The sequence below is a fragment of the Poecilia formosa genome, unplaced genomic scaffold (genome assembly GCF_000485575.1).
Source record: "Poecilia formosa unplaced genomic scaffold, Poecilia_formosa-5.1.2 Scaffold12, whole genome shotgun sequence".
In the NCBI taxonomy this organism is placed as follows: domain Eukaryota; kingdom Metazoa; phylum Chordata; class Actinopteri; order Cyprinodontiformes; family Poeciliidae; genus Poecilia; species Poecilia formosa.
In genome coordinates, this window is record NW_006799951.1 from 361318 (window position 1) to 387920 (window position 26603).

At 41.5% G+C, this 26603-nt stretch overlaps 1 protein-coding gene and 1 long non-coding RNA gene across 6 annotated transcripts in view; one reads left to right on the top strand and one right to left on the bottom strand.

The window, feature by feature from the left end:
• The window catches only part of zmiz1a (zinc finger, MIZ-type containing 1a), a 123629-nt gene that overhangs the window by 48532 nt on the left and 48494 nt on the right, over window positions 1-26603 (top strand). For 4 of the 5 annotated variants that reach the window (XM_016667753.1, XM_016667742.1, XM_016667751.1 and 1 more), the window contains one exon: window positions 1128-1204. The gene's annotated coding sequence lies outside the window, so the exon portion shown is untranslated. Of the gene's footprint in view, window positions 1-1124; window positions 1205-24374; window positions 24555-26603 lie in introns of those variants that run through there. The other variant, XM_016667744.1, reaches the window with a different exon arrangement.
• LOC107835397 (uncharacterized) lies at window positions 1135-26216 on the bottom strand. Its single transcript, XR_001661218.1, has 3 exons — window positions 26205-26216; window positions 11574-11585; window positions 1135-1210 (listed from the first exon to the last, which is right to left on the bottom strand). It is a non-coding gene; the product is annotated as an uncharacterized LOC107835397 (long non-coding RNA).

Here is a 26603-nt window from a genome sequence, read left to right on the forward strand (position 1 = left end):
AAATCACAGTAAAAATTAAGCCACAGTAAAAAGAAGGATGTGCCTAAAACAGAATAATCTCAGCTCTACTATTACTTCTTTATTTATTTCTTTTGTTTTATTGGCTCTTAAGCTTCAGTGCACCATGAAATGATGTATACTGGGAATGTGCCTCCTCACATTGACCTTAATGTCTGATCAGTTTCAAGTGAAGTCATCTTCAGACCAATTATATATTGCTATTGCTAATATGATAATGACAAGACTGAAAATTAGAATGCAAAGGGAAAGAAAACAATTTGTTTTGTTAAAAGTATCCGTTTTTTTATAATCTGGCGAGTACTACTTCTCTCAGGCTTGAGGGTTAAGTAATCATTTAATGATTTATCTGTTCATCAAACTGTGGCAGTCTTCAACTTCCAAGCCTCCCACTACACAGCGTCATACCGACTAGAGGTTTGCCATCCTTTCTTTCTCCCTACTCAAGCACCGTCCTCTGTTCCCATAACCAAGTGTGAAATTGCAGCATCAGATTGTATTTAGTTAATTACACTCACATGACTAATTTAATTTGATTCAGATATGGGGAAAATCGTGGATACGCTTTTAGCTTGCAAACTGGTGTTAATAGTAATTAAATGTTGGGTAATGTTTAGTTTTAATTAGTTTTTTTTTTTTTTTTTTCCATCTGTTCACACGCTCAAAAACTGTGTCATGAAGTTTAAAACATATAGGCTTAGGTGAGCTAAGGATGCAGCTCTGTGAAGTATGCAGTGGTGTGTTAATGGGTCCCGTAAGAAAATCTACACATCCGTGTTACAAAATAGCTAGAAGCAAAAGAAAAGAATAGTCGCTCCTTGATTAGAGCCTGGAGAGTTCAAAGACGGCTGCTTCTGCAAGGAATCGTCTCGTGTTTATCGTTTAGGTATTTTATGTTCAACACCTGACAGAACTGTGGATACATACTCTCTTTAGCTCCCCGGTTTTCTGCCTCCAATTTGTCAGATGAACAGCAGGGTGCTGCTGTATTATCACATCCTAATAAATGACACCAGCTATCCCATGTATTCCTGTTACTTAAAAACCACATTTTGCATCGCAACACTCGCTAACCAAATTTGTTGCATTGTGTTTTGCTTTGGTTTCAGACTCGCTCTGTGATTGATGAAGTTTAAGAAGCAGATTTGGCCTAACAGCAAACACAGGAGCCTCCTCATTCGAATCGGTAAGACTCCTGATTCGCCCCTTCCATCTTTCTCCGAGTGCCTCAGTGTGAGCTGTGATGTCGATGTGACCGCTTGGTCTCAAATGCAAGATGAGAAGCAGCAGTTCCAATTTAGGCTTTTGTTGTGTCACGCTTGCCTCTTTAAACAAGCAGTAGGTTTTTTCCTGGGAAAACATTGTTCACATTGTTCAGGTCTTACAGTAAAGCAGAGGAGAGTGTGAAAACAGGCTTTCTGATGAGCAAAAGAACAGAAAGAGTTTTATCTGAATATCCAGTCATTTGCAAAGAAAAGCATTTGTTTCTGCACCAACCATTGTGCAACCAATGACAATTTTCATGATATTATACTGCTGAAATAGACAACTTACACCTGTCACTTGGACAATTTCAGTTTCTGAGAATAGCAAACAGCTCTTACTGCTGATGTGTTTTTTTGCGGCTTATGTCTATAGAAATACCCCAATCTTATGCAGTGACTTGCACAAACATTGATTCCCCTTAAGCTACTTCACTGTTTGTCACATTACAACCACAAACTTCTGTCCATTTAATGGGCATTTTGTGTGACAACCTAAACACAAAGCAGTGCTTAATTGTGATTGCCGTTTTTTGCTTGAATAAAATCTAGTGCCTTGCTAGTACATCTAGCACGCTTGTGTGTTGATTGGTCTCAGGATAATTACAGCTCTGTGATGACCTCAGAGGTTTTTTAGAGAACAGTTGTGAACAAACATCATGAGTCAGACAGATCGGGTAGGTTTAAAGCAGGGTTGGGTTGTAAAACAAGCTTTGAACGATACACTAACTTATTATTGAAATATCAGTGTGTGCAACATCACAGCTTCTGTGGATCGCATTGGTGCAATCGAATTTCAGATGGAAAAGATTGAAACTCTGCTTTCTAATAATCTATTTGGTCACCTAGGCAGACTCTTGCTGTCCTTTTTGCAGACAGCTGATATAGATCCTCCTGATCCTAATCAGAAGGCTCAGGGTGAGTGATGGAGACATTGTGATGGCAGAAAAGAATGAGACTACTGAGGAAAATGAGGGTCACTGATGCAAAATTCAACATTCTTATACAATTTTTAGCTTTGTCTAAAATTGCACAACTGCAAGCTGACCTAGACTTACCAAGTCATCTACCTAAGCTGGCAGTAGAGGAGAGGTTTAATCAGAGAAACAACCAAGAGGTTTGTGGCAGCTCTGGAGAAGCTGCAGAGATCAACACCTCAGGTTGGAGAACAGAGGAGCTGATATGTGCAATGCACAAATTCTCCTTATATAAAAGTAGAAATATTGCTGAAGGAAAGCTTTTCAGTTTGCACCAAACAATGTAGGGCACACGGCAAACTTGTGGATGGAAAGTTTTTGTTCAGACAAGACCTAAACTGAACGTTTTGACTTGCTGGGAAGCAGAATGAAGCTAAATACGAGGTTCTCTAGTAAGAAAACCTTTTAAGTTCACCGTCCAGCAGCACATAAACTCTAATCAAATCAATCAGAGCTGCAGTAAAATGGCTTGAATTAAAGTGTGCATTAGAATGGCCTGGTCAAAGTGAAGAAGTACACCAAGAATCTGTGGCATGACTTGAACATTGGTGTTCACAGAGTATCACCCCAATTTGACTGCTTTTATTCTATTTTGCAAAGAAAAAAATGGAAGATGTGATTGCAGCAAAAGGTGGTTGCAAGTACTCGCTAACAGGGGCTGAGTAAAAATTGACTTCACACCTTTCGCATGCAAATTCGAAAACCACATGTTATTTTTTCTTTCCGCTTCACAAGCATGCACTGATTTGTAGTGGTGTGTCACATAAAATGCTAATAAAACACCTTGAGGTTTGTGGTTTTAACATTACCAAATGCAAAAAAAAAAGAGATTCAAAGGATATATGAATACTTTTGCACCGTAAGCTGCAATGAGCCGAGCAGCGCTGAGCCAATGTGTACTTGGCACGTATTTCCATCGATCTGCCTTCGTCAACAATATTATTTGAAAGAAGGACAAATTTTCATTTTGATTTCATCAGCAAGCAATATTTGCTTCGTGCTCCACAATCTGCAGGATCAATTTCATGCAAAAACATGCATGAATATTGTGTTCAATTAGCCTTTGCACAGCATGAGTGTTATGCATTTGCCTATCCCTTGGACTCCATAAATTCTAAGTGTCTATTTAAACCCATGGCAGTCATCATCGCAGTGTCGAAAACCTTTGACCACCATGATGGATGATGTAATTGGGTTGAATGAGGCTGCAAGGAAACAACAGACAGCAGACCAAAGGATCCCATATTATTGCTCAGACCCGTTAAAAGAAAAGGAGATCTAATCTCGTCGCCTTTGTCGGGGATGTTGTGCAAAATGTCGACGGTGTAGTTTGTGTACATGTGAAACGGCATCAGAGCGCTGGAAGGTGAATAATTTTTGGTGGCATCTGCACATTTTGCAGTATGCTAATGAGCAAAGCTGCAAAAGCCAGATTGCCAGGAGAGAGAAGGGGAGATGGAGAGGAAAGAAAAACAGGGAGGGAGCCGCGTGGAGGAGAGAGAAACAGACGGAGGCTGGTGTAAATTATGGATGCAACCTGCGATTTCCAAGAGGGAAAGAAAGGCAGAGAGAAACCTCCAGTCATGCATATCAGATTATGCATTTACCACATTTTCTTATCATGGTCCATGAGCAAAACTCGAATGCAATCTGGGCTCTTTGTGAATGTGTGCGTGTCGGTGTATGAGACAGAGAGGGAGAGCACTTACATATTCATCCATGTCAAGTTTCGTGGAGTTGTGTTGTGCCGTCAAGCGTTCTCTAAACTTCGTACAATGTGTTCACTTTTATCACTCTTAGACTGTCGTTTTTTAAAAAATATATATACTTAATATCTGTGTAAGATTTATGCATCTTACAATAGAGATGCACAAATCAACCAACAAGAGATCAGCATTGGTTCTTGATTGGTCAAAAACAGAAAAATCAGATTTTTTTCCCCCTCCTTTTCATTAAGTACATCTAACTGAAAACTAGTTTTCGGTCATATGGGGACATAAACTCACATAACTCTCTTGATTTCTTAATTTTATTAAGACATTTTTTGCTCTTTTATGGTGCTATCACTCTTTGGAAAACAGAGGAAATGGTCAGAATTGGGGAAACTCAGAAATCGACCTGATTGGTGCATTTCTCTACTCCATTTCATTCACAGAGAAGCAAATCCATTCTGCTCCAGGCTGTTTCACTTAGTCTGTGTTCTCAAATCACAGAGGGTACGCCTGACATTTTTAATGACACAAAAAGCTGAGTCGTGCGTTGTTTAAAAAAAACAAAAAAAACAAAAAAAGAAACAAACTCGAATCTCATTATGTGACTTGCTGGGGCATTTTAGTTAAGTGAAGTTAAGTAAAAGTGAGCATTTGTTCAGCGCTACCACATCCCAGCCGTGTGCGCCAGTCCCCTGAGCATGGTATGTGTGTTTGTGTGAATAATGGATCCATTCTTGAGTCGTGTCTGTGACTTGGGCCTGAGCAGTGGTGTGGTTTCCCCCACCAGAGGTTGGAGGTGCAGGGACGGGAGGGGCTGCTGGTCTGGAAATAGCTCTGCCTGAGCTGAGAGCACCTTAGGTGGGCCTCTGTCTCAGCTTCGTCTCCCTTCGACGCACTTGCACGACAAAAGTACAATTCTGCTCGCGAGCGCTCCGCACATTATGAGCACGTTTTCCCTACTGTGGCTTAACAGAACTCCAGTCAGCTTTGCTGTCTCTGTGATCTCCTCAAACATGACGGGAGGCTTCTAAAAATGCCGCGGCTTCTAAGAACTGAACAAGAGTCATATTGCACTTTAAAGCCAGACAGAAAATATGAAGCTGCCTTGGATCTCGCTGTCATGTAAATGTGTGTTAATGTGCAAAGTAGGTCATTTATGTGGAGCAGGGACAGCCGCGTTGTACTCGTCTTCAACGGAAAATAGTTTGCACGCAGTCGCATAGCAGGATTTGGCAAACGCAGCGAGGGATTTATGTTTACCTCCCCCCATTTTTGTTTATGTGTCACGCTAAAACATCAACGTAGAAGGGGACTAAGAGGGGACATGGGCGGGGAGTCGAGGGGGCACTGAAGGTGAAAATCGCTGTGGTCAGTCCAGGGACAGCATCAGTAACCACAACCAGAGATAGAAGCAGAAAAATCTGACTAAATCAGATTACCAAACAAAGAGTAAAGAGGATTAATTCTGATCTGTCTCTCTGCCTCCCCACCTCCCCCCAATCTGCAATCTATAAAATCCTCTCAGACAATTTTCTGATTTACTTTGTGTTTCTTTTCCTTTGCATGTTTCTGAAGGTGAAACTCTTTCAGCTTGCTAGTAAAACTTGCTCTTTTGTTTTGACTAAAGACATCTAGAAATCTGGACCAGAAAAAACCCCAACAAAAAAAACCAAATAATCTTCTTAAGTCATGAACCGAGGAATTGACTGATGGCTGTAATCTGACATTTTTCAGCCTGATCTGGACTAACTGGAGAGAGGCCAGTCAGAAACTCAACATTCCTGATCAGTAAAGACCAGCAAATTCAGCATAGCTAAACACTAGCAGCAGCAGCAGCAGCAGCACTCCTCATTGTTGTAGTTGTGACTGCAGGTGGACTCTAGGTTAGACATTTGGAAATGTTGGGAGCTTCTTGAGAGAGGAAAGGTTTTCTAGGTAATACAGATGGAAGCTGCTGCTCTGACACGCCTTGCCACTCTCATCTTAAATAGAAGATGCTAAAGACTGTTTAAAATGTCAGATGTGCAACTCTGCTGGTTTTAATTTTAACATAAATTATCTACAGAAGGGAGGTTAGTACACAGTATTTTAATTAGGGCTGTACAACGCCCAGGAAAATGTGTAATTGCAATCCTGTATCACAATTTTGTAAATGTTGATTAAGATTAACCCATATTGTTGTGGCTCTTATTTTTACTTTGTGTTCGTCACAATGTCCTGCATCTCTTTATTATCACAGTCACTATGACTATATATTTGCTGTGGGCATGGCAAAAAAAGCCCAAGTATATTGTTACTTTGCATAATCAGCATCTTTAGTATAGCCCTTACGGACAATCATCGAAAATCTGTGTCCATGGTTTAAAGCTTCACAAAAGCTGTCAACACATGTCAGATCACAGCATCTCTAGTGTTCAGATACCATTTCACAGGGTGCAACACAGACCTGACCTGCGATTAGGCCTCACACAGCGTCATAATTACATGTTCTGCCAGACACACTCCATGTTGGCTTTACGGCCTGCGTTCGGACGGGCATCTGTGTCTCCGCTGCTGTCAATTAAACGATCATAGCAAGGTTCGGTGGCATACGTCCAATTAACGGAAAGCACAATACACGGAAGGGAATAATTACACCTTGTCCCAGGCTTTCGGAGATCAAATGCTTTGCTGCATTTCTTTGAAATAATCTCAGGAGAGGCTGTCGATTTACAGGGAATCAGTGACTGCACGGCAGGTTCTTGGAGTTAAAAAAAAAGGAAGCTAGATTAATTTGGTTAACATTTTATAAGGCTTACAAAGGCAAAGGGTCTTTGAGGCTTTTCATATTATTTGTTCTTAGCTAACGTTGCACACCAGAGCTGAGCTGCGGCAACTCTGCAGTTCTCCAGTGCAACTCTGAGGGAAAAGGCACTTGGCTTTTGAAAAGCCCCGTTCAGGTACGCTTTTCCTTTTTTCCTTATTGCCGCCATTTAATTCAAAGGAGCTCGTGCGCGCGTGCACTCAGATGTATGGCCCTGCCGAGTGCTTGTAGCTGCTAAAAGATTTGTATTAATACCCTCTCTGGTACTCTTTGATCTAAACTGATTCATTTTGAGCGTCTCGCCTACACACAAACACCTCAGAAGCGCGATACAGCATCGCTCCTGACAGCTTGACAAACTGACGTTCCCACTCTCAATCACTCCCGCTCCTGCCCTCTTGCTCTCCCCGACAGAACGGTATATTGTAACCAACAAGACTGTAATCAGCGCAAAAACCCTAATCAAATCATCGCTCCAACAAGCAAGCCCCGGCTGCCGTGCTTCCAAGAAACGCATCTCAGATCAAGAGTTTACTGTAAGCAGCCGCTGCCGCGTGAAATGTCAAGAGAACGAGGATTGCTTTCAAAAAAAAAAATGTCACTGACAGAATAATAGCAGTAGTAGCAGAATGTCTCGTGTTATGTTTGTATCTCGTGTCAGCAGGTGTGATATGTAACCGTGTGTGCCTCCTTATAAAAGAAGCTACACAGAAAATCAACAATCTGTGGACTAAAACTGGTGTGTGCTAGGCAGTGTGCGTAAGCCATCCAGTTAGCTATTAAAGTGTGTCTTTTGGATCTGCTCAAACAAATGCACATCTCCAAACCTCCTCATTATTGGCAGCAGGATTCCTGCCTGGGCATTGGGACAACTTTTTGTCAGTGCGTGTCTCTCTGTGTTCGTCTGTAGCCGTGCATGCATGCATGCGTGTGTGTGCGTGTGTGTGTGTGTGTTTGAGTGGCGCACGCCTGGTTTCAGCGGCTCATTCCAAGATTTGGTTAACCGAGTTGGCTCGCCCTATCACATAGCCGCAGAGTGTGCAGTTGCTTCAGCCTCTGTTTCATTTAGTGGCACCCACGCTCTTATCCTCCTGCCACGAAAACACACACAGGACTCCTATGCTTTTTATCTGCTGCAACAGACACAAGCACATCTGAGTTCTCATGCACGCACACAGCCGAATGAGAGAGTGACAGAGTTAGAGGGTGAGAAAGAGGGAAAAAAAATAAGAAAGTACCAATTAGGCTCCTGAGACAGATCTGCCAAAAGACATCAGAGGGTTGGAGGCGGAGAGTGTTGTGTGCATTTGTGTGCATGTTAGATAAGGGGAGAGGAGGGGGGGTGGGGGAGTTAGGGGGCATTTCACCACAGCCACTGTGTCAAACTTTATGTTTTTTAGGGGTTTTGTACTTTCATAACCTGCTGAGGAGGCTGGCAATTATTAAGAGCTTGTTGCCTTTCATATTTATCTGTTGACAGTTTTGTGCTCAGTCGCTGAAGTACAAGTGGGCTGTATGTTGATTTTTTTATTTTTTTTTACCTCGTACGACATCGCGTCACTCACACACACACACACACACACACACACAGATTCATCTATAAGAAGAATCTGATTTCTAGGTAATCCCTTGGTTTCATTGGGAAACGCGCCATGTGATGAACTAGCGATCTGTCCTGGGTTGACTCTGGCAACATGGACCACTGAATTAAGTAGGTGCAGTAGACGGATGATTTAATTTTGCGCCAAATAGGGTTATCATTATGTTGTGGGGACTTGCTTTTTTATATGTGCACTGAATCATTTGAATCTTAAATACTTCTACTCCAATCGGGCAAAATATTATTACCACCTGCCTAATAGTGTGTTGGTCTGAATCTTGCTCCCAAAGCTGCACTGACCCTTTCAGGCATGGACACCACATCCCTGAAGTTGGGCTGTGGTATCTGTGGTGCAAGTTGTGAAACGGAGCCTCTGTGGACTTATTTGTCCCACAGATGCTTGCTGGATTTCATTGTTGGGGAATTTGGATCTTTTTTTTCTTTTTTTTCTTCCTGAAACCATTATTGAACCAGGCCAGAGTCACGTGAGTCAATGAAAGGGTGTACATGGTCTCAGAATATTTCAGTAGGGGATACATGTAAACTTTTAGGCACCCAAAACGTTCTCACTGCATTTTTCTCGTTGTGGATCCAGGTGTGATGAAATTCCTCAGGTAAGCGACACACAACCACCTGGCCAGCCCAGCCCACTTTTTTCCACTTTAATGGTGGACAGGGGTCAACATGGCCACTTGATGCTGCTGCACATGCAACAGACTGTGATTTGCTCTGTTCTAACACCTTTCTATTAGAATCACCATTAACTTCAGCACATTTAGAGTCCAGTAAATCATCTGAGCAGACCGCACAGCAAGCCTTCTCTTCTCATTATGCATCAATGAGCATCTGATCCATCACAACTTGGCGTGCACAAGTTTGCACCTACGTTTACTTTTGCCCAAATTTCCTGCTTCTAACACATCGACTTTGAGGACAAAATGGTTACCCGCCTACGAACATGATAGGAGAAAATTAGTGGCATTCCTTTTACCTGTTAATGAACCCAATGTAATGTCAGAAAAGTACGTTTAAAAGTGAACAATAAACCAGATTAAAGCTTGTAACCGAAGCTGGTGTCTCATAACTCATTGACGATATTCTCCTCCATTGCTCATCAAACATGTCCGTTGCACATCATTCCCTACGGTTAAATAATCTTTGTTCTTTCCAGTGGGGGCAATGAAACCACTGATGGATGTCAACAGTTACATCTGCCTTTAATATTCATGCTTGAATCTCAGTGCATCCTGACTAATTTCACACTCATTCCAGCAGCTGTCCTGTGTTGACTTTGACGGGCTCCTTAACATGCGTCTTAATTTCAAGTGTTTGCGTTGCGCTTATGCTGCTAAAACTGACCGACAACCCAGTTTTTAAAGGTACCGTCAACTTCAAGGTTTCCACTTTAAATCCTGAAGGAAAGGTCTGTTTTGTGTTGAGGCTTTCCAAGTCAGCAACCAGTAGCTCAGTCCTAATCCAAACAGTCTTAGGGATAGAAAGTACTCCCGCTTCACTGCCAAATGAAGCCTCCTCTTCTGCTCTGCGTTCATGCTGCGAGACAAAAGGCTAGTTTGGCCAAATCAGGACTGACATCATTGGCAACAGCTGCGGGCTGCATGCACAGTGTGCCTGTGCATGTGTGTTACTGTCGCCGTGTGTTTATGTCTGTGTGGGTTTGTGTTTTTGTGTCTGTCAAGACGAGGTGACCTGATTGCTCAGCTGAGCAGTGAGGAAGGACCCAGCCTCATGTTGTCAGAGCCGCGCTATTGGAAAACACAAGAAACGGGCCACAGCACTCCTCGCTCGGTGGCCCCTCCCATCTCCTGTCACTGTCTGTGGGGTTTTTGTTTATGTCTGATGGTCTCCCACTACACCCCCACCATGCCCACACTCACATATTCACTCTGTGGGATGAGTGGAAAATGGCAGCGCTTGGTTTAAAAAATTCAAAAACACTGCACTGCACTGCGATGCCAACTTCCAGTTTCCAGCCAGAGCATCTTTTTATCTTTACTATTGCGAATATAGAACTAGTTACAACTAGATACCTATAAGGCAATGTTTCTGTGTGGACTGGGCACATTGTTATGTTTGACAAATCCAACGGCTTTATGCACAATGTATTTATAGTTAACCGACTGCAGAGTCTGGCAGTAACAGACTGTAATAAAGCAGGTCTCGCTCAGATTACATCGTCTTCCAAGGTTGCGGTTTTGGCATGTCATGGTAACAGATTATTACTACATGATCACCTCAAGGGAGCATATTACGGCTTGTTAAAAAAAAAAAGAATCAAAGTTGATAAATTATATAGATACAAATATGTAAATACGTTACAATATAAAATAGGTTTAGTCTCCTTCAGTAAGACAGTGCTTAGCATGAATGTCTGTGTTTTGCAACTAGAAATATTTCTAAACAGACAAATTTGATTTTCTTGTGAATGAATAAAAAGTAAATTCTTCAGCCAGCTGAGCAGCAAGGTGCAGCAACACATAGGAAATATTGCAGTACCTCTACATTTTTCAGCCTCTTTTACAAAACAGTTTCATTCGAAATCCACCGTAAGCAGAATTATCAACTGAGACGACTTTATCCAGTATCTGCACATATGAGTGTTCAAAGAAGCTAGCTGGAGTGAGGGATTTGTTGTTTCTCAGACACACCTCCAGTGTGTGTTAATGGCAAGAAGTCATTTGTGTTCATTGCACCAGAATTGTCTGTCAATGATGCAATACAACACCGCTGTGAAGACAGCTAACTCTTAAAGAAGTTCACCGTTTTGACTCAGAGCCACAACAGCAATGGGTTGACTTCAACCCCACTTTGAAGCCTAAGCCCTTTTGGAAAACTCACAAAGACAAGAAAAGGGCGTCTAAGTTGCAACCCGAATCTTAGGAAAACCTTTAAAACTGCAGAAATGTATTGCCAGATAAGCTCTGACAATTTTTTAGTCCTTGCTGTGGCGGCTTAACACTCTGATAAAGGTAACTGATACAGGCAAATGCTGGCTTGCAATTGCATGCTTAACCAGCTTTCAAGAAAACAGATTTTGGTCAGTCTGATTGTGATTCTGTTGAACTCTCTGGCAGCACAGAGCAGCTTCAGTTGTGAGAATCAGTAAAAGGTGTGTGGTCTCATTACCCCCTCGCCCCCTCAGAGCATGAACACATAAAATGCTTTTTCAACACACACACACACACACCCACACACCTACACACACACACACTCTCATATCAGCAGAAATGGCCCCTGACCTCATGGGGCTTCACCTCAGTCACCATGTGAGCAACTGTGTGTTTGAACGTGAGCCCCAATAACCTTAGTAGAGCTAAACCACCCCTGCTGCTCTGTCTTATTACTCCCCACAACCTGCCTGCTTTGTCCAGAGGAAAGGATAAATAAAAGGATGGATTTCAAGCAGACCAGGAGGGGGGGAACAAGGCTGAAGGGAGAAATGCAAGGGTTAGGCAGAAGGAAGGACACAGGGAGAATAAGGAGAGAGTGAAGCACAGTATGGTGGGGGGCCGAGCAGGAGTATTGACGTTGTGCAGATAAGTGAAGGATTAGTGGATCTACAATGAGCCTGGAGCTGCTGCTCCCCCATTCAGCTCATGCTGAAGTGGCTGCTCTTAATTAACTGGTAAAATTAAAAAGACATGCTTGCATACAAGCACACACAAGGACAGGCCGTTTATAATGTAGCTCAACTCTGTTTATACAAATAAAGTACAGCCAGCCGGAAGTTTTAACACCTTAATTAGTACCGAGTAATATTAACATGTAATTATAATTCGTACATATTCCTACTGTCAATAGATCCCAGAAAAACCTATAGAACAGAAATGTATATATACATATTTTTTTTGCATTATATTCCTCCTTTTTTTGTATTAAATGTGAATCGCAGACAGTAATAACAATAAAGTCTGTAATAGCAGGGTTGCATCTGCTGTTATTTTAAACAGCAGATGTGTTTTGGTAAGAGCTGAAGACACCAGGATGCAAATGATTAGAAATTAGATCAGAGGAACAGCGCAAGTTTGGCGGTTTGGAGTGAAGTTAGAGAGGCAACGCTGAGATGGTTCAGAAATGTTCTGAGAGACGACGGATACGTAGTACGGAGGATGTCGGAGCTGCCAGACTGGGGGAAAAGAGGAAGAGCCCAAAGAAGACTGATGGACACAACTGGAGCGCTTGGAGATGGTTGGTGTAACAGGTGAAGAGGATAGAGGTGAAAGCATCTGAAAGAAGAAGATATAAAACTTTTAATAACACATGGTTTCCACATGATCTTGAAAAAGTTTCAGTATTTTCCAAGGAAATCTGAGTTTGGAGAATGTGTATTTCCAGAGTTGTTATATTTTTAATTCCTTCCTTCCTTTGTTCATGAAACACATAGTGACATTTTCTTTTATATGAAAGCTGAAGGAACTGCAGTGAATAACCAATGAATCAAGATAATTATTGATTCCTTTTGCAATTATATTCTACGAAAAAAAGTTGAAATGGGAAGTGACAGAATCTTGCAGAGATGAACTAAAAGCACAAGCAATTGTTCCAGTTTCATTTGTTTTGAGCTTTGCTTGTTAATTACCAGACTTTACTTCTTGGAAAACATGCTTTCTGCTTCTTTTCTTTTTTTTTTTCTCCAATTCTTCTCAGAAACATCCTTTCTTCTGTGAAACACACATACAATAGATACATTCACACCTTCTTCAAGTGAGATCTCCTTCTGCGCACAAGGACAGTGATTCACGAGACTTGTCTGAGCGCAGATTATGTGAAATATTACAAAAATCTCTCGAGTAAAAGGTTGAGCTGTTATTTTTATTGATATGTTTTGCGTTATCAGATGGCCGGGTGTTGTTGATTGTGGGTTTTATGTATGGAGCTGAGTCCACATTCCCTCGCGGGGCTCAGGTGTCTGTTTTTGTGTCTAAGAGGAAACCCAGGAGATCAGATTTCAGCGTGGCTCTCCCGCCTTGCTCCTTTGGCCTCAGAGGTTAAAGTTTATTCTGCTCAGGCACGGAGGAACGGACTGCTTTAGAAGCACAGACACATTGGTTCATCTGAATTATTTCTTTTACTGTTAGGTCTGCGTGTGGGGAAATGTTTTGATGCGTGTGCAACTTTTTCTTGGCTTGTTTTGTAAAATTCTTAGTCTACCTAAGTCCTACAATAACACATTTTGAATATTTCTGTTTTCCCAACCTATATTCCCCACCTTTTCTCTTTCTTGACCGTCCAAACATAGGAGCCGACAAAGTTCCTGAGCCTGCTTTCCTAATTTCCTTTGTGTGTATCCTTTACATGCGCATGTTTCTGGACTCCTGTGTGTGCTTGTTCGTTGTCCTCTCTCTCAGACTTGCTCTCGGCTAATAGCTTAAAATGTCACAACAGTTTAATTTCACAAGAGCAAGCTGGTTTGAAGAAATGCCTCAGTGAGCTCTGCGTTGTTTTACTTAATTTTTTGACATTTTTCGTCCGATGTGCTCATTAAAATGTATTGTTTGGATGCTGTGTAATCGACGATGAATAATGGCATTTTATGTGCGGATATAGAAATACAATTAACTCATGGAATAAATAACACAGAACCATCTATTATATCTGTTTTTATGATCACTGTGCCTGTAAGAGTCACAAAATTGGCATACGAACAGATAAAGAAGAGAGATTCGTTGGTCGGCCTTTTCTATGCTTATTCAAATGTTCGGTTTTTGTTTTGAGGATTTAGATTTTGACCAATCTGGATTCTAAGGACTAAAACACAGAATAAGAAAAGTGCTGCAGATGCTAGACTACCAGTAGAGTAATGATTTGAATCATCTTGCTGCTTAGAAGAGTTAGGAAGAATCACATAGCTGGGAATCAGCTGTCTCTGATCTGGTTCTGTCACCAACTGGTTCCTGTTGTGTAACCTTATTTCTGCAGTTGCACCAAAAAAAGCTAAATTCCAGTATATTTTCTATATGCAGTCACAAACAACAGTAGTGCAGAAAAAAAAGAAGTATTGTGCTGTGAGTGCAGGCACTTTGCTTATTCGGATTGAAAAAGTGAGAAATTGAAGAAAAGATTGAATTTCACTCCAGAAAAGTGAGAGTTGCCAACTGTGGTATATTATTACCCTGATCTATGGGTGACAGTAGACTAATACCAACAAAACTGATGATAGAAAATGGAAAAACTGAGCAGCATAAGAAAAAAAACCCCCAGCAAAATACAGCTGACAACCAATAAAAATCAATTTTTAGGTTGAACAGTTATTTTCTTGCTAGACCGTTTTGGTTTAAAATAGGTTTGCTTCTTTTTAAGAAAAAAAAAAAAACTAGCTGTAAGAGTCAAACTGCAACACAGGGCTTTAAAAGCTGCAGTTCACAAAGCAGTTACTGAGCTCACTGTGGCAATCCATCACTGCGCTCTGGCATGCAAGTATGAGCACACAGATTTGGCTTAATGGCAGCATATGAGTCAGTACTTAAGGAACTGTAATTATGATTGCTAGTAACACCCAACATTAATGCAGCACCCTCACTGATACCTAGTAATCCCTGTAACTATTAATTACCTGGCTAATGGTTACCAAAAATATCACCACGTGCAAAATAATTATGAGTAATTCTTATTTTTGATATAATAGCTAGTAGGTTCTAGAGCTGCCGCGCTAATGTTCACTAGCACACAAACAGGGAAGAGTGTTAATATCTTGGACAATACATTACAAACTTCATTGTTGTCTCTATTTTTAAGTTTGAGTGAAGTTTAAATGACAGTGAAGGGGTTCTTAGCACTTTCTGTGCTTGCTAATGACACCGTTTTTGTATTTTCACAAACATCTTCCTTGTTTTGGGCCTAATTTTACAGTTGAGATGACCTGCTTTTGTTACAAGATCTTGAAACTCTGGGACAGACGGGCAGCAGGATAATAGGATGATGCAGTTTGATATTCAAGGACATTCCACAATAATGTTCTTTGAAGAATACGGATAAAATGGAGGCTTAGATGGACACCGACATTTTGGTTTGGAGGGCATGACTCAGAACTGTGCTCTTTAACATGTAAATGGGAATATTGGCTGAGCTAAGTACATGCAAACAGAACATACATTTACATGTATGTCAAAAATTCAAATAGTAGTGCTGATGTGTTATCGTTCATGCCACCAAACTTTTGATTTTAATAGTTTTCCATACATACTAAATTTGTTTTCAGCTGCGTCTATCCAAATGGACTACTTTGCTTATTATTTTTGCACTTAGCTTCTTGTCAAAACTTTCTTTTCCTGTTTCTGTCAAGATATGGTTTTGCGCTGACATGTTGACAGCTTTGTTTTTCTCTTTTCTTTCATCACATAAGAAGGACTTGATGAAAAGTTTGAGCAGGCAGGAGTTTGAACTCTTTACTCTTTAGATCAGTAAAGATTTGATTTCTGTCATATTTTTGATGTGCTGATATTCAAATGGCACAACATGGGCAGGAATACAAAAAAAACAAAAAAAACAAACGACATATTTTTTTTTCCCATGTCATTAAACATTAACATGAATTGAAGTGCCAATTTTGTCACTGTGCCCCTCTGATGGCCACTTTGTCCTGGTGAGGCTGTTCATTTCTGATCAAAGCTGCCCTGCTTTGGCTTCAAATCAAATCCAGCCACACAGAGAATAGCTTTCCAAATGTTTTTTTTTTTTTTCTCCCTTTTTTTCCCCCTTCCAGTTCAGATTTTCAGCTTTTACTATTCAACAGGAAATTCATTTAGCGGCTGCTGTCGCCGTGCCCTCGCTGTTGTGTGTATGTGGTCTGCGGTGCCTTGGTTGATGAGGGAGGTCCGTGCTGCCCTCCGGCATGGTGCCATGGAAATCAGCATTTGATTTGCTGGCTACTTGATAAAGGATTTAATGCTGCAACATGCCCCCCCCACCTTATTGCAGTTAAAAAAAATTATCCTCATTCAGTCCCCTTTGTTCATCCAGCTTCCATCCAAGCTCTTTATGTTTTTCAAAGTGGTGGTATTTGCCTCTGTTTGTACATGTTCTGCATCTGTTTGGGAACGCGTTGGCAGGTAATAAGGTCGGCGTGATTACCTGGTGGCCCTTATGTCCACTTGTTGCTGACTGTTGATGTTTGTCAGTGCTAGTATGCATTGTCCGGAGCGGTGTATTACCACTCCAGCTCTCCCTGCCCTCGGTGTATGTATCGACCAGACTCTGGACCGGAGAAAAGCCTGGCCAGCACACAAAATCAATGGCCGCTGCCCCCACTCCAACGGCCTCCTGTTATCTGCAATGAATACAAAGCGCATACTGTGGTGCAAAAACACACTTTTTTTTTTTTTTTTTTTCTCCTCCTGTTGTTGTTTGGTCCTTTTTTTGTCTCCTTAATTGCTGACCACAGTGGTAGGGGTCCCATAAAAAGCCATAGGATATCGCGGCTAAATTACCAGTCAGTTTTGTTTTACTGGAAGAAAGATGGCTCTCATCTTTCTTCCTAGTTAGGCGTCTTCGGTTGCCTAACTAGCCTTAAGTGAGAGGCACACAGCTGCACCGCCGCACTGGACGATAAAGTTTATTATTTTTTCCTGGTATATAAATCGTCTTCTGTGAGCAAATCAAACAGGGCAGCCAAAACTGTGATTGAAACATCATTTGTCTTTCATTGTGTTGAGTGGTATTAGCAAAGTTGCCTGCAAGTGTTTAGCCAATCGGGGTAGAGCGTGTCATTCCACGGGGATAAGATCAAGCCTATTTTCACCAGTATGCACATGTTCCTGCCTCTGTCTCTCTGCTTACCCCCACCCCCCCAAACTGTCCTAAACTCTGTCTTTCTCGCTCTCTGTATCCCCTGCAGGGATTATAGGTGGCGATGAGAGGAGGGAGGAGGGGTGGTGGCAGATTAGCGCCGGCCATCCAGCGGGTCCGTCTGTCTGCTGTCAGAAAATAGAATTCATTTGTGTGATCCAGATGCTTATGCTGAGCTCTGCCCGTGTGTTTTTGTGCGGAGTTGTTGCTCAGTCGGAGGAGAGGATTGGCTGTCTGGCCGAAGGGGGGCGGGGATGTGCGGTGGCGGAGGCGCGGGGAAAGCTCACATCCGCTGCGGAGCTTTTGTACTCACATCAAAGAGAGCAGCCACAACCTGATGACAGCATGCTCTGTTTAACCACCCTGACACGGTACAGTCTAAACAGAAACCTGAACAGACTGTATGTACAGAGCGCATAGGTCGCGCACATGCCTTATATGGCCGCAGGAAGCCATTTATTCTCCTTATTATATAACAAGTTCAACAAAGACGCCGCTCTGAACTGTTAAGTGTAGATCTATTGAAAGCTATTCTTAGACTATTTGAAGTGATCATTGCTCTCAGAGGTGGGAAGACAGACGGTGAGATGGGGGAGGGAGTCAATGTTGGGGGGTTGGGGGGGGGGGTCTTCATTTGTGGCAGAATTAGGGCTACAGCACAAGGGAGTCAGGAAGGCTAATGTGGCTGGCTCTATCATTGATGGATGGACCCATACTGGAGATTTCGTGGAGGGCTTCAGAGCGGGAAGCTGAGGGAGGTCTGTGGGGTCTCCGAAGGAAGTACCGTAGGGTTTGGAGAGGGAACATGTCATTAATCAAACTCCTTCCAGCTGCCATCTTTCCCTTCTGTCTTCCCTTTCTTTATCCCTCCGACTACCTCTTTTGAATTCCTAACCTTTTTGTTTCTCTTTGGGTCAGATTGCTTTCTTTTGAGTTTACCTTGCAGTGTTTTTAATGTTGTTGTGAGGCGGTAGTTTAGGTGTTATTCCCTTTTAAAAGGGAAAAAACAAGAGAAATGAGATCATCTTTGGGTTGCACGTGTCCAGCCGCATTCGGCCCGATGACGTTGTTCTCTGGGCCTGGTTGTGTTTGCATTGAGCAGAGTGTCCCCTGGAAAGTGGGCGGGAATTGCCGTATCCAAAAACGAACTTCCTGGAGCCGTCAGGGTTCCAGAGAGTGGGCTGGAACTGGGCCCTGAGGGCTTATGCAAAAACACCCAGCCCAGGTTTAAAACCAGGCCAGGCTGGGCCCTTCAGGGCAAAAGGCTTATTGATGTCTTAATTCAGACTCACTTATCTGTTTTTTTGCTGTCAGCACATTTAGTTTCCAAACTTTTGTGGTTGGTCTTCTCTGATGCTCACTTGAGACTCAGTCTGTACATTATGGGACGCTTTGACAGATCAGCGGACCTGGTTGCTGCCGGTCAGTGCTTTATTTACTAAGGTTACTGCTGCAGAGTCTGAATAACAGACCTGCTCTTATTGACTGAGCACCTAGTGTATTTTACTCAGGCTTTTTCTGACTGGTTCTGATTTTTAAAATGTTTTGGTAATAAATCCATTCAAAAATGAAGGAATAGCAACAATTTTCCAATGTATGTGTAAAACGAACACATCCCGAACCTCTTCCTAAGTTTTAGTAAGCCACAAATGGTACATTATTCTGCTAACTCTATATGTTGATATGTCTGGCTGATAAATCCCTTATATGTAATTAGGAAAGTTCAGTAGTTGCTTGTGTGATTTGGCCGTCACCAGAAAATGTTAATTTTCATATAATAACAACAACAAAATTGAATAACATTAATCCTTTATTGATTTAAAGTAATTTTGTTAGATTTATTTAAATACATTTTTTCACATTGCTAAGCTATAATTGCTGAAATCTTATTTTCACTACGGATGACTTAATTACAATAGTTACCATATCTCCAAATAAGTGTATGTAATATGACATCCTGTATAGAATAATCCATTTCAAAGACATTCTTTGTGGAAGATAGAAATTGAACTCTTACAGCGCAAATTCTCCCGATTTGTTCTCCTGATTGTGTCTTTCCCAGAGCCACTTATTTTAATAGCTGTTACTTATAACCTAGTGATGCAGGGGAAAATAATGAATAGTGTACGAACACAACACAAATGGAAAGCTACTAACCAGAGTTGACAAATTGACCTGGGATTTCTGTGACTCTTAACTGGATGACTTTAAAGAATAAACCATATCAGGGTTTATGCTGTGGGCACACCGAGACAAAATGTAACATATCAACTACGGATGCATAAATGCTGAATTGTTTTTGTAGTAAGAGTCAGATAAACATTAGTAAAGCTCAACAAAACAATTGCCTTCTACTCAAACGTCTTTAATCTCGTAAGTGGAAAGGAGTAGCAAATTGAGTCAAAATGTATGATGGCTTTTATAATTATGAGTTGCAAGCAATTTAGTGTGAAATTAAACAAATTGAATAAAATAAATAAAAGTAAATATTACCCTCTGTTGCTCTTACTTTCTGTAATTGATAAGATAAATATTTAAAGATTAATTCCTACTTCTAATGCAAGTTGTATGCATGGCTAGAAAAACAAACTATAATATGCTAATAAAAAGTGCATGTTCCTTGTTGATCTCTGACCAGCTCAGCAATCCCATGTAATGATGAACCCACTCACCTCTCCGTCCTTTTCTCACCCTGGATCTTCACTAACTAGGCTTTTCACAGGATGAGATGGAGTGCAGTGTCTTTGGGTTTTGTCTGGGCAGAATGTGGACGCCGTCAGTGCAGGTGGCAGCGAAGGGGGTGATGTTACAGTGGAAAGACAGAGACTGAGTTTACACATGTAAACATTTTACCACTGCATCTTTAGAAGATCAGAGGGCGTTCCCCCTCAGACCTCATGCCATATTGACAGAAGAAACTGCGTGACTGGAGCATTTTAGGGCCTCCCAATAAAAGCAGCTTGTTCATTACACTGCTGCCATTACTGAATGCATACGGCACTGCATTATGTGCAACCTCCCACCTTGTGTTTGATCATGCGTTTTCACGAGAATCGATGGCAGTGTACCCTTTAAGGATCCAGCATAAAAAGTCCGAGTAAACAGTGTGAGGAAAAAAAAAAAAAACAGGTGATCCGAGAATGTTTCACGAGGGTTTTTCACCTCCCAGAATCTTCTCTGAGTAACTTTTCAAGCAAAAACCGAGGACATCGGATCTTTGGTTTCTGGATAATAAGGGATTTTCATTTCTTTTCTGTTTTGAGTATGTGGGATTTGTAAACATTTTATTGGTACATTTCCCGTGGGAGTTTTCCACCAATTTGATTTCAGTCAGAAACTTTGCGTAACTGAGCAAAATTACCCTTTGTATCGTCTGAGACTAAACAACAAATTCCAACACTCAAAATTGTGTACAGCAAAACTACAACAAAAACACCAAAAAATTGTGATACAATGATGAATTTGCTGACTCTGTTGTTATGGGGGGGTGGGGAGAGCGGGTTGTTATATTTTTCATGAACATATGAAAAAAACAAAAATTAAGAAAGACATTGTGGACAGACAGAAATTTGAAGCTGTTTCCAAACTTTTGGTCGGAAGCATTCATGATTTACTGCTGTTTCTACGTGATCAGCTTTTTATGTTTTTAAATCTTGTTGTTCTTGTTGTTGAATCCAGTTATTTCTGATCCCTGATGTCAATCTTTTGGGTTATTCCAAATTTGTGGCTATAAAGTTCAATAGTTGTCTACAGAACATTAACTACCTGGTGTAGTATTTTTTTTTATCGGTGGCAAAGGAAGATGCAAAGCTTTAAGTACACAAAAGAGTTAGACATGTCAACAAACCTGAAATTTATGCAATAATAACTTCAACTTGTGCTACAATCTGTAGACACTTAGTTATTAAATCCACTGCATGCCATTTACCTAGAGTGGCTGCAACTGGCTGAAGCCTGACTTACTTTGGGATTAATTTAGCTAATAATTACTACTGTTACTTAGCACTTTTCTACACACATTTTTGAACTATTCTTTTGAGTTTGAACATAATCAGCCAATAGCTTGATTTGACATGTCCTGGAGGCGTTGTTTAAATAAAATTGACTTTGTTAATTGTCTGATCTAAGCTTAATTAAGTCAGTAGGGGATGGCTGGCTTGGAGGGAGAAAAACAAGGAACGGGGAAGAGTCTTTTCTGTTAATTTGCATGTTTGATCTCACCTTGCGTTGACGCCGCAGTGAAGGTAAGGCTCGCGGACTAGATGGGTGGGAGTTCGGGGGAGTGGGATTTCAGTGAAGCTTCAACCTTTCGTATTTTATTTTATTTTTTTTTATGTTCCTGCAGCAGCATTGTCAGAGACGAATTATTACCAAAGCTGGTAAACACTGCGTGAGAAGTTTTGGCTCATTTGTCCGTGATTAGTCTGCTTGTATGCCTTTGTTTTGCGCGCCCAGATTATCTGAAAGCGCCTCCACGGGCCAGTTTCTCTGTCCACGTGTTTACGCTGCAACTGGGTGGAAAGCACAAATTGGAGACAGAGCGTTCCCCGTCTGAGCAGCTTGGAATGGGGTTTGGACTCGGAAAGCTGGCTTTCCTCTCAGGAAGTGTTGTTCCTCACCGCTCTCCATAAACACTGGAAAAGAGACCCAAAGAAAAAAAAAAACAAAACAAAAAAAAACGTCCCAGACTCACTATTTCCACTGTAAACAGACAGACATACAAATATTATACTGCTCCCACCTCTGTTTCTCTCATATGATTCTCAGGGAGAAAGCTGTATATATAGCTGTGCACAATGTGGCAGATGGTGAGCTCTGGAAAACCGGTTACTGATTTGGCAGATTTTCTACCTCTACTTTTAAGGTAATATAGTGATATAAAAGCTGCTTATTGGCAAATAAACTTTTATTTTTTTTATTTTTTTATTTAACTTTAATTAATTGGACACAAAATCTGTGTTGTATCGTCACATCCTAAGCTCCTTTTATGACACAGCTGTCGTTATAGATTGCTCTGAAGCGCGAGACGAAAGACAGCGCGATTAGCTTGTTTACCTAGAAAGCCAGTGTGGAAAATGCCTGCGTGTTTCAAATGAATTACATCGAAGAGCAGCGTAAACGTTGCTCTTTAGCTCTAACAAGTGGTTGTATTGCGGTTCCCCCTTCGCTCGCTCCTCAAGTTAATAAAACCAGCATGCGAGACATTGAAAGGAAAGCTCCCCCCGTCAATTTAGGTTGTCATGGCATTTCTTCTAGTGGTGGAGTATTATCCTGTGAAAATATCATCAGGGTGATCAAAAAAAAAAAAAAAAAAATGTGAAATGTTCACCGTTTATCATTGTCACAGCTACAGTGTGACAGCTCAGAGCAGGATGCTGTGACATGTCTCAAAACAAGTTGGTTTGTAGTTTTATTATTATTCAATTGCAGTTTCTAATTGAAACTGCAATTAGAGGTAACAATTTGGCCGCATTCGCCTCTTGTCGCTGGATTTTAGTACAAAAACGACTGAGCTTACTTTAGCTCCCAGCAGGCTTCCTGCGCCCTCACCTGTGCATGCGCAGCGGTCTGTAGAGACGACTGCGAAGCAAAAGCGAAGGAGAGTCGGGGGAGACAGAGGTTAGAAACCCCCTTTTTTTTATTACATTTCCTCCGCAGAGAAAGAGGAGGCAAGATGGACACTCCATATCTCCCTGCTGCACTAGAAAACTCATCTAAATGGAAAACACATTGTCTTCATTATTTTGTGAGAGCTGAAAGAACAGGGTTGTCATGGTAACAGCCATCTGAGCGAGCTCAAGCGGGCGGCCAAGGGGTTGGTTTTAGGGCCAGAGGAATGAAGAGGAAAAAAAAAAAGGGAAGGAGGAGGAGGAGGTGGGAGGAAGAGAGAGAGAGGAGAGACTGAGAGAGGGAGGGAACAAGGAGTCAGAAGAGGAGGGGTAAGTTGGTGAGAAGAGATGAAGGAAAGACAATAGACATGGAGGGAAAATGTAGGAAGTGTAAGGGGTGGAGGGGCGGAAGTGACACAGAGAGGAAAGGGCATGATGGAGAGAAGAAGAGATGAATTCCAGAGTTCCTTTTTCTGTGGAGGCGGGCGGTACAAACGACCAGTTAGTGGCTCAGAGAGACGAGTTCAGGGGTCCTTATTAATATCAAGGGGCCTCATGATGGCAGATTTAACATCTCAGGGATTCTCCACCCAACTTCACCTCTCTGCAGCCAAACTATGCACATTTAGGGGTTCACGGCTACAAAGCATTGCAGTTCTTCAACCAGAAGAAGCACTCAATGAACTGACGTCTGCTTTAGCTCAATAGAGCGAGGATTTATATGAACGTATTTTTGTTTCTTTTTGGTGAAAGTTGCACACAAAAACCCATGATTACGTGTAAAAGTTATTGAAAATCATTACTCACTTCCTGCATACAGAGAGGTCAGAACATTTTTAAAAGTCATCCATGCATTCATATGGAGTCCAAATTAGAAAATGTAGCTCTTGATTCTCTTTGTGTTGTTGAAATGGAATTTCGAAGAAATATTTTTCAAGATGAATAAATGTAGCTTCAATGGCATTTTCAGTGAAATCAGAATATTTATGGTTAGAAATGAAAGTTTCTTTCCTAGATGATGGTGCGGCGGACTCCTCTTTGCTCTTCAGGTCTTTCTCAGGTGATTCTTGGCAAAATGCTGCCCAACACTTCATCAAATATTTACCCCTTCTCAATCTACAAAGCACCCTGCAAACACACCAAAGTGTTAAGGCGGCATCTAATCCAGCCCAGTTCCTGTCCTCTATTCTCCATTTTTTTTCCCCAGTCTGGCTGGACTTTAGCAGCAGTGTTGTCAGTTCAACGTCAGCCAGAGGATTATGGTTGTTTCCACAACAAGCGAGAACTAAATGCTTGTTTATTTAAGTTCCTTCCTGCGTTTCTCTTGTATCGCCGGTGGCATTGATACGACCGAGGCCTGACACAACATCGTCATGGCAGCCATCAGCCGATTAATGAAATTAAACTAATTGCAAAAGTCTTTGTCGTGTAAATACTTAGCCTGGAGTGTTTGGTGTGGCGTTAGCATCCATTTAGATCCGACATCCAAACCTCGTGTCTTCAGAGGAGTCGTTGTTATCGCTGTCATTCTGGAGTCACAGATCGGATGGAACTGAGAAATCAGAACGATTAGACTTATTTTTTTCCGGAGCTGAAACCCATCGAAGTTGCCGGGAAGCTGACGGCGGACTCTGCATCGGTGTGAGTAAACAACTCAGAAGTCAGAGGAAAACAATTAAAGAGCCGTCAGAGCTGCTCAGCCTCTTCCAGATGTCTGGTCGTGGTCACAGGAGGGACAAACAGTGCGTCTCGTGATTGACCAGCACTTAGGGTAAGAGGCAGCCTGCTCATGTGTTCTGGCTGGCTGGCCAGCTGTGTGGTTGCCTGTAGGTCTTAGTGATTCATGTCACACTGTAATTGGTTTACCTGCTCCCCGTGTGTCTGCGCTCTGAGAGGACCAAAACAAATTACCCAAGGATGACCTCTCGCCATCTCCCTCCTGCTCTGCAGCCTATCCTCCCCTATCTCTCTCTGCTTGACTCGCCCCCCCACCCCCACCTCCTCCTGCATGTAATATGTCGCATGACTGTCATTTCTCCTGTTCTTTTTTCTTTTTTTTCCCCCCTCCATCCGTACACCTCGACGCTTCCAAGTTCAGCCAGAGGAGACATATTTAACAGTAAATGCGCATTGGAGCTCGGTGACACACATTTAAAGCCTCTCGCGGTTTCAGTGCCTTCCATGTCAAACACCACGTTACACATGCTCGCAAAAGACAAGTTGACGGGACACATTTAAGATTACAAATAAACATTTACACAGCAGCAGTGTTTTGCAAAAGCTGCAGTGAAACACATTATCCTTTCAGCACTGTTTTATCCGCTCGCTATGCTAGATAATACCAACATGAATTGTTCCTTCAGTGAATGAATCTGGAGCCTCTGCGTACGCCATTAGGCCTGTTTCCTTGTTGTTGTTTTTTTGCAGCGAGCAGATGTTTTGTCATCTTTGCTGCTGAGGCTCTTACTCTCGCGCAGCGGTGAACAAAAACTCAACAGAGCAAGATGAATGAGTGCAGCATTCTCCCATGTACCTGCGTAGGAAGGTCTCTCAAAGGTTATTTTGCTGTTTGTGTAAAGCTACCCCGTCAGTAGATTTCATGATTTTGTTTGTGTTGTTGCATCGCTGGGTTTTGCAGGCTGTTTTTGTAACGGAGAACAAGGTACATGAACTATTAAATATCCGCTTTGTTGCGGCGTCCTTGAAAAAACCTTTTTGGGTTTTTTTTTTCTTCTGTTAAAACATTTCAGATTCTCTGCTTAAAAAGGTCAGGAGGTTTTCAGTTGTGTCTTTTAAATGCACCTTTGAACATCTTGATCTGTTTTATTACTTTTTTTTTCTGTAGAGACATCAAATTTACTTTTCCTGTTCCATTTTTTTTTTAATGTCACACCAATGCACAACAAATATCGCCTCAATGCAGTTTGCAAGACATCCAGTTCATATTTACATAAAGAGAACAAATTTAAGTCTGAGATCTGTTCAAATACATCACATCTTTCCAAGATTAGCCACAGTCAATTTAGATCTAATTTAATTTGGTCTAAATTATCTTGTTTTCTCGCTGAATGCGGTTGCTCATTTTACGCCAGCTGGTGAAAGGAAGCTCAGCTTGTATTGAGCTCTTGGCTTTGTGGCAATCCTTCGCCATGAGCAAGCATGTGGAGACAGTAGAATGGAATCACTCCCTTTTAGCTGAAAGAATAACATATCATCAAACATTGTGCAACTGCTTTGGATAAATAAAAGAGCTTTGAATGAAAAAGTTCAACCATTGCAGGAGAACAGAACAAAAAAAACGGACACGTTCTTTCGTTTACGTCAAACGAGTAGGGTAGGATTTGGAACATAAATTCAGGCTTCAATGGAAAAAAAAAAAAAAACCTAAATAGTAAAACAGATGTTGTCCGTGTTTGAAAACAAAAGAACTTTTGATTCTGTATATCCTCAGTCCAAACGTCAACAACTTTCAAAGATAGAAATGTATAAAATAGGCATTGTCTTTCCTCAGAATATGAAAAAAACTATTTCTAATTTGGGGATTTTTGCGATGCATATTGACATCTTTAGTCGTCCAGCTCTCGCACTAAGCCATAATTAATTTTTATGATATAAAAGCAATTCATCAGAGGAATGGCAGCTATTGCGCCATCAGTGTCTTCTTCTGGGTTTGACTCACAGGTAAGCCCTGAAGCACTCAGGCAGGATTACCTTCTATGGGAAAAAAGACACTTAGATAACAGTTCTCGAAGTTAGGAATACTTTCTATGGGAAACAAAAACAGTGTACACGCAGTGTTAATAATAACAGGGGCTCTGTC